We start from the raw sequence: 14949 nt of genomic DNA on the forward strand, positions 1-14949 counted from the left end.
ACAGGAAAAGCAGCCGGACCCGACAACATCCTACCAGAATTCTTAAAGGAATTGGGAACTTTAGGAAGAAGGTGGCTGGCTAAACTTTGTACGGAATGCATAAGCACGGGGGTTGTGCCTAAGGAATGGAAAGAAGCAAAAATCATCGCCGTGCTGAAACCCGGAAAGACTGGAGATAATCCTAGGAATTACAGACCAATATCCATGCTATGTACCTCCTATAAATTATTCGAGAGAATATTGCTGACTAGATTAACTCCATACATCGAAGCCAACCTCCCAACATACCAAGCGGGTTTCCGAGCAGGTATAAACTGCTGCGATCAAGTGCTGTCCCTCACAACCTATATTGAGAAAGGCTTCCAGAACAAGATGAAAACTGGCCTGGTCCTCATAGACCTCACATCAGCTTACGACACAGTATGGGTTGAAGGGTTACTGCTTAAGCTAACGAGAATCATAAATTGCAAGCTGACTTAAAAAACTACTCAAGAACATACTAACGAACAGGAAAATCAAGGTCTCACTCCATGGTACGAACAGTAAGAGCATGGTTCTGAATAATGGTCTGCCACAGGGTTCGGCACTAGCACCCACTCTCTTCAGTCTATGTATAGCTGACTTGCCAGAAACTAAATCACGCAAATTTGCATATGCAGATGACCTGGCCATCGCATATCAGAGTAAAAACTACAACGATCTCGACGAAACACTGAATGCAGACCTTGAAGTCCTGAACAACTATTACTCCAAGTGGCACCTACTTCCCAACCCCAACAAAACAACCAGCACTATAATGCACCTCAACAACAGAGAGACACACAGAAAATTACAGATCTTTTCGAATGGCCAAAGCATAAGACATGAGGATAAGCCTAAATATTTGGGAGTGAAACTAGACCGGACCTTAACGTACAGCTCACACCTCGAAGACACAAAAAAAAAAACTAAAATCCCGCAATGCTATCCTTTCGAAACTGGCTGGAACAACATGGGGATGTGGAGCGAGCACTTTGAGAACTTCAGCACTAGCCCTTGTCTACACTGTAGCTGAATACTGTTCACCAGTCTGGAAGAGAAGTGCACACGTATCTAAAGTGGATGTCCAGCTGAGGGAGACAATGCGAATAATCTCGGGAACACTCAGGGCCACCCCCTGTGCATGGCTTCCTGTACTGGCGAACATAGAGCCTCCAGAAATCAGGCGATCACAGCTAGCCCTAAAAACCTACAGGAAAATTATAGACAACCCGGACCTCCCTATCCACCAAGATCTGACACCGACAAACAGGCTTAAACCCAGATCACCTTTTTGGAAAATCGGTGAAGAACTACAAGCCTTTGAGCCGAGAACGGCCTGGAAGGAAGTATGGTCGGCAAGTGAATTTAAGAACAAAAACTTAGTACATGATCCGAACAAGAAGATTGATGGCTTCAACCTACCAAGGAGAGTGTGGACAGCTCTAAATCGGGTCAGAACGAGTGTTGGGAGATGTAAACACCTGATGAACAAGTGGGGCCTGGCAGACAGCGCTGTATGTGAGTGCGGTGAAATACAGACAATGGACCATCTACTCGTGTGCAAAGTGTGTGGCTATGGTGGTGAACTCATGGACATACATAGACTCAGTGACTCAGCCATAGAGTGGCTCAAAAACATATCTAATATAGTGTAGAATTATATTGTTTTCTTTTTAGTATATAGTGATAAGAATATTGTAAATTATGCCTCTGTGATGCCGAACGAGTAAATAAAAATAAAAACTGCGTGAAGTAACCGCAGAAATCAACGTGGGACGTACGACGAACGTTTTAGTTATGACAGTGCTGCGAAATTTAGCGTTGATGGGCTATCGCAGCAGACGAGCGACCAGAGTGTCTTTGCTAACAGCACGATATCGCCTGCAGCGCCTCTCCTGGACTCGTGGCCATATCGGTTGGACCCTAGACGACTGGAAAACCGAACCCTGGTCAGGTGAGTCCTGATTTCAGTTGGTAAGGCGTGATCGTAGGGTTCGAGTGTGATGCAGACCCAATGAAACCATGGACCCAAGTTCTGAACATGGCACTGTGAAATCTGCTTGTTTCCCCATAATGGTGTTTACATGGAATACAATGAGTCCTCTGATCCAACTGAACGGTCATTGACGTTATGGCTACGTCCGACAACTAGGAGACCATTTGCAGCCATTCATGGACTTCTTGTTCCCAGACAACGATTGAATTTTTAAGGGACCACAATCGTTCACGGTTGGTTTGAAGAACATTCTGGACAGTTCGAGCGAATGATTTGGCTACCCATCGAACATTCACGGCACATAATTGAGAGATCAATTCGTACACAAAATCGTACACAGGCAACACTTCCTCAGTTATGGTCGGCAGCATTGCTCAATATTTCTGTAGGGGACTTCCTTCGACTTGTTGAGTCCATGCCACGTCGAGTTGCTGCACTGCACAGGGCAACAGGAACTCCGACACGATATTAGGAGGCATCCCATGGCTATTGTCACCTCACTGCAATTATGTTCCTTGCTTTCTACACTCCTGGAAATTGAAATAAGAACACCGTGAATTCATTGTCCCAGGAAGGGGAAACTTTATTGACACATTCCTGGGGTCAGATACATTACATGATCACACTGACAGAATCACAGGCACATAGACACAGGCAACAGAGCATGCACAATGTCGGCACTAGTACAGTGTATATCCACCTTTTGCAGCAATGCAGGCTGCTATTCTCCCATGGAGACGATCGTAGAGATGCTGGATGTAGTCCTGTGGAACGGCTTGCCATGCCATTTCCACCTGGCGCCTCAGTTGGACCAGCGTTCGTGCTGGACGTGCAGACCGCGTGAGACGACGCTTCATCCAGTCCCAAACATGCTCAATGGGGGACAGATCCGGAGATCTTGCTGGCCAGGGTAGTTGACTTACACCTTCTAGAGCACGTTGGGTGGCACGGGATACATGCGGACGTGCATTGTCCTGTTGGAACAGCAAGTTCCCTTGCCGGTCTAGGAATGGTAGAACGATGGGTTCGATGACGGTTTGGATGTACCGTGCACTATTCAGTGTCCCCTCGACGATCACCAGTGGTGTACGGCCAGTGTAGGAGATCGCTCCCCACACCATGATTCCGGGTGTTGGCCCTGTGTGCCTTGGTCGTATGCAGTCCTGATTGTGGCGCTCACCTGCACGGCGCCAAACACGCATACGACCATCATTGGCACCAAGGCAGAAGCGACTCTCATCGCTGAAGACGACACGTCTCCATTCGTCCCTCCATTCACGCCTGTTGCGACACCACTGGAGGCGGGCTGCACGATGTTGGGGCGTGAGCGGAAGACGGCCTAACGGTGTGCGGGACCGTAGCCCAGCTTCATGGAGACGGTTGCCAATGGTCCTCGCCGATACCCCAGGAGCAACAGTATCCCTAATTTGCTGGGAAGTGGCGGTGCGGTCCCCTACGGCACTGCGTAGGATCCTACGGTCTTGGCGTGCATCCGTGCGTCGCTGCGGTCCGGTCCCAGGTCGACGGGCACGTGCACCTTCCGCCGACCACTGGCGACAACATCGATTTACTGTGGAGACCTCACGCCCCACGTGTTGAGCAATTCGGCGGTACGTCCACACGGCCTCCCGCATGCCCACTATATGCCCTCGCTCAAAGTCCGTCAACTGCACATACGGTTCACGTCCACGCTGTCGCGGCATGCTACCAGTGTTAAAGACTGCGATGGAGCTCCGTATGCCACGGCAAACTGGCTGACACTGACGGCGGCGGTGCACAAATGCTGCGCAGCTAGCGCCATTCGACGGCCAACACCGCGGTTCCTGGTGTGTCCGCTGTGCCGTGCGTGTGATCATTGCTTGTACAGCCCTCTCGCAGTGTCCGGAGCAAGTATGGTGGGTCTGACACACCGGTGTCAATGTGTTCTTTTTTCCATTTCCAGGAGTGTATAATTCCAAAGTATCTACTTGCAAATCGGATATCAAAAAGCAAACGTTTTCTATGTAGCGTCGAATATTACACACATCCTACATCGTCTTGAACTATCTGCAAAACATTAATAGTAGCGCCGATTTTACCAAACTAGCACCACTCAGTCCATTTCAGCACTCAAAATAACCTACCACCACTACACGAAAAGAGAAAAAAAGTCACCCTTCTCGCTAGAGACGTTGTTGCCTGTGGCTTAATGGATCAGCTGCGAATTCGGGATAACGGTGGACACAATTGCCTGGCCAACAACTTTACTTGAAATTTATCTCCAGACCCGTCAGAAATATAATTTATTTTGTGATCGACTAATAATCGCCAACAAAGTACTCCATTACCAGTATTAAATATTAATGTTGTTAGTAACGGTTTCGTTTCTTCTGTCGTTAACTTGGTGAAACTAAGAAACAGAAAACGGAATTAAATAGAACCCAGCTACTGAAAGTTGCTAGATGTACCCTATTTGTCCCAATGATAATCATCTTCCGTTGCCAAATAGATTATCTTACTATGCCGACCAAATCACCCAGTCGACCCCAAATCCAAAACAAACCATCTTGATCTTCAGCACAAACCGCAAAGAAAAGAGAATGAGCAGCGTTATTGGCACTTTTTAATTATGCTCGATCTCATTTTATGGCTGTCCGTTGGTTCTGCAGCGGACAGCTTCGATGCTGTGGGCGTTATTTACCATCCATGTGGTGTACTGCGGCATTTCTTAGTTCAGGCAGGGTGGCTGCAGTACAATTATAATTAAAGTTTCACTGTAATTAATAATATATAGAAAACACAGTTTACATCATGTCGTTGTTGTTGTGGTCTTCAGTCCAGAGACTGGTTCGATGCAGCCCTCCATGATACTCTATCCTGCGCAAGCTTGTTCATCTCTACTGCAACCTACATCCTTCTGAATCTGTTTAGTATATTTATCTCTTGGTCTCCCTCTACGGATTTTACCCTACACGATGCCCTCCAATACTAAATTGGTGATCCCTTGTTGCCTCAGAACATGTTCTACCAGCCGATCACTTCTTCTAGTCAAGTTGTGCCACAAATTCCTCTCCTCCCCTATCCTATTCAGTACCTCCTCATTAGTTACGTGATCTACCCATTTAATCTTCAACATTCTTCTGTAGCATCACATTTCGAAAGCTTCTAGTCTCTTCTTGTCTAAACTAGTTATCGTTCATGTTTCATTTCCATCCATGGCTACACTCCACTTTCCAAAGTTACTTTCTGACACTTAAACCTACACTCGATGTTTAGAAATTTCTCGTTTTCAGAAATGCTTTCCTTGCCATTGCCAGTCTACATTTTATATCCTCTCTACTTCGACCATCATCAGTTATTTTTCTCCCCAAATAGAAAAACTCATTTACTACTTTAGGTGTCTCGGGATACTGAAGACCTAACGTGCAATTTGGACGGGACGTGGTACGATATCCTTCAGAAGGACATCCAGCAAATCTACTAATCAGTGCCAGCTGCTTGCATAAGGGCCAGAGGTGGTCCAAAGCGTTACTGACTTGCTCAATTTTTGAAGCACTTGCTGCGGATTAAATCACCCAATTTTTCTGCAATTGTAATCATTTGACTTTCTGTATGTAAATCACATCTGCTGATTTCCGTCCCAACCGGATAATTCCTTCGTGGTGCACTCTTTTTCTTTTTTGTTTTAGAGAGTGTACTTAGGGTGTCCCATTTATCCTGACAATCACAGGTAACTATTTATGCAGAAGCAAAATACAAAATTTATCATACAAATGCTGTTTAACTACCAGAGGGCCTTTAAGCGGCATGATTGCCTTTCTCGTATCTTTGTTCGTTGCGATGATGTGACCAACAGTACGTCTTCTGTTTTTATATAGCTCCCTGTATTTTTTATTCCTTAATCCATATTTTCTCCTCAAGAAGGTAGGCGTAATGCTACTAGGACAGAGAAACTCAACAGAGAGCGATATGTTGGCAAGAACACTCCTTCGTGATGAATGTTTCCTCATCTTGTCGTGACGCTTGAGGAAACGGAAAGTTTCAACTCAAGGCGAAGTAACCGTTGTAGAACTCGCAAACAAGAAGCTGCTGAAGTGTCTGTTCTCGCTTTTGTGGGAATGAATCCACACGTAAGCACAGGCCAGCTTGAAGAGTAAATTGACATTGCATTCTAACACGTCGCTAATACCATCCTTATCACGTACACTAACACCAAGAACGTGCATGGAAATAATTTCAAGAACAGTATACAGCAAAAACAATGTCGCAGAAGAACGTCTGGCTGCCGAGGGTTTACTGCTGTGCCCACTGATAGAACCATAGGATCAGTTGGTATTTTCCTCTTGCTTTTGCATTCTTCCCACCACTCGCCTTCCTAGCTGGACTGGGCTCTAGCAAACGAGCCAGTTGTCTAAGAATTCGGGAGAGAGGGGCAGCAGTCATTATTACAGTGGCCTCGCATTCGGGAGGGACAAAAGTTCAAACTCGCGTCTGACCATTCTGATTTAGTTTTTCCGTGATTTTCCATGGTTCCTTTGAAAGGGCATTGCCGATTTTCTTCCCCATCTTTACCTTTTCCGATGGAACCTATGACTTCGCTGTTTGGTCCCTCCCAACCCAGTTCTGTAATAACTGAAATAACGTCCAGCATTATGCTATTTCAGTTATTACAAAATACGATTGATTGTTTGCTTGATTTTGGGGGAGGGGACCTAACAGTGAGGTCATCGTTCCATCATGTATGCATCCCCCTCCCCCCTCCCCCCCACCCCACCCCATGAACCGTGGACCTTGCCGTTGGCGGGAGGCTTGCATGCCTCAGTGATACAGATAGCCGTGCCGTAGATGCAACCACAAGGGAGGGGTATCTGTAGAGTGACCAGAAAAACGTATGGGTCCTGAGGAGAGGTAGCAGCCTTTCCAGTAGTTGCAGGGGCAACAGTCTGGATGACTGACTAATCTGGCCTTATAATATTAACCAAAACGGCTTTGCTGTGCTGGTACTGCGAATGGCTGAAAGCGAGGAGAAACTATAGCCGTAATTTTTCCCGATGGCATGCATATTTACTGTATGGTTAAACGATGATGGCGTTCTCTTGGGTAAAATATTTCGGAGGTAAAATAGTCCCCCATTCGGATCTCCGGGCGGGAACTACTCAAGAGGACGTCATTACCAGGAGAAAGAAAACTACGAATCAGAGCGTGGAATGTCAGATCCCTTAATCGGGCAGATAGGTAAGAAAATTTAAAAAGGGAAATGGATTGGTTAAATTTGGATATGGTGGGAATTAGTGAAGTTCGGTGGTAGCAGGAACAAGACTTCTGGTCAGGTGAATACAGGGCTATAAATACAAAATAAAATAGGGATAAGGCAGGAGTAGGTTTAATAATGAATAAAAAATAGGAGCGCGGATAAGTTACTATAAACAGCATAGCGAACGCATTATTGTAGCCAAGATAGGAATGAAGACCACGTCTACCACAGTAGCACAAATTTATATGCCAACTAGCTCCGCAAATGACGAAGAGACTGAATAAATGTATGATGCGATAAAAGAAATTATTCAGATAGTTGAGGGAGATGAAAACTTAAAAGTCATGGGGAACTGGAATTCAATATTAGGGAAAGAAAGAGAAGGAAAAGTAATAGGTGAATATGCACTGGGGATAAGGAATGAAAGAGGAAGCCGCCTGGTAGAATTTTGCACAGAGCATAACTTAATCACAGCTAACACTTGGTTTAAGAATCATGAAAGGAGGTTGTATACGTGGAAGAGGCCTGGAGACACTGGAGGATTTCACATAGATTATTTAATGGTAAGCAGAGATTGAGGAACCAGGTATTAAACTGTGTGACATTTCCAGGGGCAGATGTGGACTCTGATTACAAATTATTGGTTATGAGCTGTAGAACAAAACTGAAGAAACTGCAACATGGTAGGAATTTAAGGAGATGGGACCTGGATAAACTGAAAGAGCCAGCGGTTGTAGAGAGTTTCAGAGAGAGCATTAGTGAACGATTGACAAATACAGGCGAAAGAAATACAGTAGAAGAAGGATGGATAGCTTTGAGAGATGAAATTGTGAAAGCAGCAGATGATCAAGTAGGTAAAAAGACGAGGGCTAGTAGAAAAAAATCCTTGGGTAACAGAAGATATATTCTATTAAATTGATGAAAAGAGCAAATATAAAAATACACTAAATGAAGCGGCGAAAAGGAATACAAACGTCTCAAAAATGAGATCGACAGGAAATGGAAAATGACTAAGCAAGGATGGCTAGACGACAAATGTAAGGATGTAGAGGCATATATCACTAGGGGTAAGATGGATACTGCCTACAGGAAAATTAAAGAGACCTTTGGAGAAAAGAGAACCGCCTCTATGAATATCAAGAGATCAGATGAAAAACCAGTACTAAGCAAAGAAGGGAAATCGGAAGGGTGAAAGGTGTATATAGTTTATACAAGGGCGATGTACTTGAGTGCAATATTATACAAGTTCAAGAGAATGTAGGTGAAGATGAAATGGGAGTTATGATACTGCGTGAGGAATTTGACAGAGTACTGAAAGAAGTAAGTCAAGAAAAGGCCTCCGGTATTGACAGCATTCCATTATAACTACTGATAACTTTGGGAGAGACAGCAATGACAAAACTCTACATTCTGGTGAGCAAGATGTATGAGACAGGCGAAATACCCTCAGACTCAATAAGAATATGACTATTCCAATCTCAAAGAAATCAGGTGTCGACAGGTGTGAAAATTTCCGAACTATCAGTTTAATAAGTCACGGCTGCAAAATACTAACACGAATGCTTTACAGACGAATGGAATAACTGGTAGAAGCCGACCTTGGGGAAGATCAGTTTGGATTCCATAGAAATGTTTGAAGACGCGACGCAGTACTGGCCCTACGCCTTATCTAAGAAGATAGGTTAAGGAAAGGCAAACCTACTTTTCTAGCATTATAGACTCAGAGGGGGCTTCTGACAATGTTAACTGTCATGCTCTCTTTCAAATTCTGAAGGTGGCAGGGGAAAAATACAGGGAGCAACAGGCTATTAACAGTTTGTACAGAAACCTGATGGCAGTTATAAGAGTGGAGGAGCATGAAAGAGAAGCAGTGGTTGAGAAGGAAGTAAGACAGGTTTGTAGCTTATCCCCGATGTCATTCGGTCTCTATATTGAGCAAGCAGTAAAGGAAACAATAGAAAAATTCGGAGTAGGAATTAAAATCAATGGAAAAGAAATAAAAACTTTGAAGTTTGCCGATGACATTGTAATTGTGTCAGAGACAGCAAAGGACCTGGAAGAGCATTGAACGGAATTGACGGTGTCTGGAAAGGAGGATATAAGATGAACATCAATAAAATCAAAATGAGAATAATGGAGTGTAGTCGAATTAAATCAGGTGATGCTGAGAGAATTAGATTAGGAAATGAGACACTTAAGTATTAGATGAGTTTTACTATCTGGGGAGCAAAATAACTGATGATGGTCGAAGTAGAGAGGGTATAAAATGTAGACTGGCCCTGGCAAGGAAAGCGTTTCTGAAGAAGAGAAATTTGTTAACATCGAGTGTACATCCAAGTGTCAGGAAGACCTTTCTGAAAGTATTTGTGTGGAGCGTAGCCTAGTATGGAAGTGAAGCATGGACAGTAAATAATTAAGACAAGAAGAGAATAGAAACTTTCGAAATGTAGTGCTACAGAAGTATGCTGAAAATGGGTAGATTACGTAACTAATGATGAGGTGCTGAATAGAACTGGGTTGGGTTGGGTTGTTTGGGGAAGGAGACCAGACAGCGAGGTCATCGGTCTCATCGGATTAGGGTAGGATGGGGAAGGAAGTCGGCCGTGCCCTTTCAGAGGAACCATCCCGGCATTTGTCTGGAGTGATATAGGGAAATCACGGAAAACCTAAATCAGGATGGCCGGACGCGGGATTGAACCGTCGTCCTCCCGAAAATAGAATTGGGGAGAAGAGGAATTTGTGGCAGAACCTGACTAAAAGAAAGGATTGGTTGGTAGAACACGTTCTGAGGCATGACGTGATCATCAATTTAGTACTGGAGGGTAAAAATCGTAGAGGGAGACCAAGAGATGAATGCACTAAGCATATTCAGGAGGATGTACGTTGCAGTAGTTGCTCGGAGATGAAAAAGATCGCACAGGATAGGGGAGCATGGAGAGTTGCATCATTTCAGTCTCTGGACTGAAGACCACAACAACGACATCCGTCTAGCCTGTATAGTCTCACAGTTTTAGGTAGCATGATTTATAGATGACTTCGATCTATTATAAATAATGAAGTAATAAAACTATAAAGACTGCAATAACTATTTATTAAAAATGATAGCCCGTTTCGGTCTTTATTTTGACATCCTTTTACATTCAGTATCAATTTTATTACTTCAACACGTGTTTCCTTCAGTTTACTTGTAACATGTCAGTTCCCGGCCGCGCTCTTCGGGTAGTGGTCGTCGTAATTATGAATGCCAGCGCAGGTTTCCTGGTTTCCTGATTATTCGCCAGCGTGGAAATCAAGCTGAGTAGTGGTGGTCTGGTCCGGAACCGCTGTTTTCAAAGGTGAGTGAATTCCGTGCTGCCCTGCGTTTCCTAGTACTCTTTGGGAAACAAATCTCTCAGAGGGTTGCCAGAAAGCTGCACCTTGCTGCAGGTACTCCGAGCTTTAGCACGAAATGGTAATTCAAAATTCTTAGATTCTGCTCTGGAGACTGATAGGTCTGCTTGTTAAAATACGAGGGCTATTCGGAAAGTAAGGAACGATAGGTCGCGAAATGGAAACCTCAGTGAAAATCAAAACTATTTTATTTGCAACGGTTAGCTACACCTTCCAGCTACTTCTCTACACAGTCACCGCTCAGACTTAAATACCTCTCATAACGCTGTACCAACTTTTGAATTCCCTCATTATAGAAGACAGCCGCCAGTGCTTTTCGACAATTTTCTACCCTGGACTGCACATTACTGTCTTTGTCAAAATATTGTCTTCACAGCCAGCGGTTCATTTGAGCAGATATGAACCTCAGGGGTAGCCATTTACGGACTGTACTGTGGGTGATCAAACACTTCCCATCGAAAACGCTGCAGGAGCATCTTCATTTGTCGTGTAGAACGAACCGCATGAGAGTTATGTTATGGGGATTGCATAGCTTCAGGCGAAATCTTTCGCCAGGCCCTCGTACTTGGCGGGAGACGCTAATTTCTAGCCATCTTTACGTTCTCACTGTTAGCTCAGAACTGAAAAGAGCGACATGATGCGATCGATGGTCGTACTAGACACAGTGCTCAACGCATCTGTGCAAAGCTTCATCAGATTTTCACAATATTTTCCATTTCGCGACCGATCGTTCTTTACTTTCCGAATAACGCTCGTGATTTTTTGGAGCGAATTTCGGCAGCTGGCGATATCGGGGAGTCACTCGGTAGCCGTCGCGAGAAGAACGTGGGTTTTTGCGAAAAAGGCAGCGACTTAATGAGAGAGAATTTGCTAGCTGGACAGAGGTCTCATATTTGAAAGTGGAGATAGCAGGTAGCTGTAGGTAGTATTTGATAACAACGAGAAGCACTTAGCGAGTGCTTATGGAAGACACTTACGGAGAACACTTATTACAGTGGAAACTTAAGGGCTTTTCGTGTGTATCTTTCTCCCTTCTTACTTTAGATTTTTATTCAGTTTTGTTTATGGTAACTGTAAACCGGTTGCAACCGGTATATGGACTGTTAGTGGTGTTCGTTTTCAAAACCAGAGTCCATACTGACAGTCTACTGAAAATAGTTGGATAGCTACAGATACTGATTAGTCGTATAGAAGAAGATAGTACACTGGTGTGGTTAACTTAAGGAGGCGAGTAACATCTGCGTGATGTGTCACTACCAAGTAACACAGCTTGATGAAACTTCGACCGTACACAGAACGAACCGCCACAGTACAGTACACAAGGTAGCTGAAAGAAATAAGCAATTAGACGAATAAAAATGACATTTTTATTTATAGACAATAATTATACTGAAGGCACCGCGATTTATGATGGTCTGTTGGATATTACAAAAGATGGGACATGTTTCTTAACGCTAGATTACTATACCCTCATAAAATTTACGATTGCAGTAGGGTAGAAACCAGTACGTTTTGTACTTAATTTTGTATGTCACGTACCATTGGAGATCTATAAGTTGTAATTAACTAATGCATAACCCATAAATTATGACTTCGCCGCCCGGCGTAGCCGCGCGATCCGAGGCATCTTGTCACGGTTCGCGCGGCTCCCCCCGTCGGAGGTTCGAGTCCTTCCACGGACATGAGTGTGTGTGTTGTCTTTAGCGTAAGTTAGTTTAAGTTAGATTAAGTAGTGCGTAAGCTCAGTGACTGATGACCTCAGCAGTTTGGTCCCATGAGACCTTACCACAAATTTCAAATGACTTCCTTTGAGTAAAATGTGGAGTAGAAAACATTACACTGGTTTAGTAGCAATGCAACATTTTCCCCACTTTATCGTTCTAGAGTTAATACGATGTGCGGTAACCGCGGACGGTAATGCCTCCTCTGCTACGTGCTCCCATCCTGACCGCAAAGTTGGTAATGAGTTCTTGTGATAGGGTGTCCCATTCTTCCACCAACTCGGCTGACAACTTCTGGTTCGCCGTTGGTGAGTGTGGGCGTGCTACAGTCTCCTCAACGCTTACACACCATTAATCAAATTTCGTGCATGTAGAGTATCGTCTCAGTTGTGTGACTGGATTCGTGATTTCCTCTCAGAGAGGTCACAGTTCGTGGTGATAGCCGGTAAATCATCGAGCAGAACTGAAGTGATATCTGGCGTCCCGCAAGGTAGTGTCATAGGCCCTCTGCTGGTTCTGATTTACATAAATGATCTAGGTGATAATCTGAGCAGCCCCTTGTTTGCAGATGACGCTGTAATTTACGTCTAGTAAAATCATCAGACGATCAATTCCAATTAAAAAATGATCTAGAGAGAATTTCTCTATGGTGCGAAAAGTGGCAATTGGCACTAAACAAAGAAAAGTGCGCGGTCATCCTCATGGGTACTAAAAGAAATCCGATAAATTTTGGGTATACGATAAATCGCACAAGTCAATTCGACTAAATACCTAGACGTATTCGACTAAATACCTAGGAATTACAATTACGAGCAACTTAAATTGGAAAGACCACATACATAATATTGTTGGGAAGGCGAAACAAAGACTGCGCTTTGTTGGCAGAACACTTAGAAGATGCGACAAACGCACTAAAGAGATAGTCTACATTACACTTGTCCGTCCTCTGCTGGAATATTGCTGCGCGGTGTGGGATCCTTACCAGGTAGGATTGACGGAGGACATCGAAAAAGTGGAAAGAAGGGCAGCTCGTTTCGTGTTATCGCGCAATAGGGGTGAGAATGTCACTGATATGATACGCGAATTGGAGTGGCAGTCACTGAAAGTAAAGAGGTCTTCTGTGCGGCGAGATCTATTTACGAAATTTCAATCGCCAACTTTCTTTTCCGAATGCGAAAATATTTTGTTGACACCCATCATCATCATAATAAAGTAAGAGAAATCAGAGCTCGAACGGAAAGATTTAGGTGTTCCTTTTTCCCACGCGCCATTCGAGAGTGGAATGGTAGAGAAGTAGTATGAAAATGGTTCGATGAACCCTCTGCCAGGCACTTAAGTGTGAATTGCAGAGTAACCATGTAGATGTAGATGTAGATGTAATGTAGATGTAGATGCTCTGAGGACTGAAGTCTGGGCAACGGGCAGGCCAGACCATTCGCCGAATATGCTCTCGTTCCAACAGCTCATACACGTGCACTGTTTCAGGCGGTGGCGCACTGTCACTCATAGAAATGAAGTCAGGGCCGAATTCACCCTGAATAGTCGCATATGAGGAAAAAGTATAGTCTCACAATAACGCTGAGCGTTGAGTGTACCGTGTTCAAAGTTGTGGAGGTCAGAACGGTGATTTAACATTACGTCTCTTCACACCATAACACGTAGACCAACAAAACTACAATGTTCGACAATGTTCCTGGGTGCATTACATGTCCTCACGTCCGGCGTATGAAGGCAGGTCCAGAACCACTACGCAGACTGCATCAGCCCTCATCCGAGGAAAGCACTCGAGTGCACCACTCTTTGGTGCCGTTCTTGTGCTCCTGGCACCCTTGCAAATCTTTGAACATGGTACACTCATCGGTCAACGTTATTGTGACGCTGTACTCCTTCAACATGTGCGTCTTTTCAGAGGTGCATTCTGTCTACACTCCGTTTTTATGGGTGGCAATGCGCGATCCCATCGAATAGCGCAGGTAGAGGAGCTGATGGAACGAGAGGAATGGCGAGTAAACTGGCATGCCTGTTCACCCGACTTAATCCCATCGAGTACCTCTGAGATGCTTTGGGGAGACATACTGCGGCATGTCCACATGCTCCAAAGACCATGCAGCAATTGTTCACCGCACCGCTGCAGGAAAGAAACGTCATGCCACAACAACTTTTTACGAAACTTGTGGCCAGCATGGGAGCATGACGCAGAGCATGCATTGCTGTTCTTACTGATCACACACACTATTAATTACTACGTCCGTTCTTTGTAATGGTCAGGCGACCTAAAGAACTCGGTGGCTTCGGTGTAATTATTGTTTCTAAATAAATGCGTCTCTTGCGTATTTCTTTCAGTTACCTTCTCTACAACCTTAGCAGTTCTTTCTATATGTGGTGCAAGTTTCCTCGAGCTACAATTCATGGCTGTGGCACATCATGTGGAAGTTACTTTCGTGCTTAAGATTTGCACATCGATGTACCAGGTGATCAAAAGTCAGTATAAATTTGAAAACTGAATAAATCACGGAATAATGTGGATAGAGAGGTACAAATTGACACACATGCTTGGAATGACATGGGGTGTTATTAGAACCAAAAAA

Source organism: Schistocerca cancellata, chromosome 9 (assembly GCF_023864275.1).
Source record: "Schistocerca cancellata isolate TAMUIC-IGC-003103 chromosome 9, iqSchCanc2.1, whole genome shotgun sequence".
Lineage (NCBI taxonomy): Eukaryota > Metazoa > Arthropoda > Insecta > Orthoptera > Acrididae > Schistocerca > Schistocerca cancellata.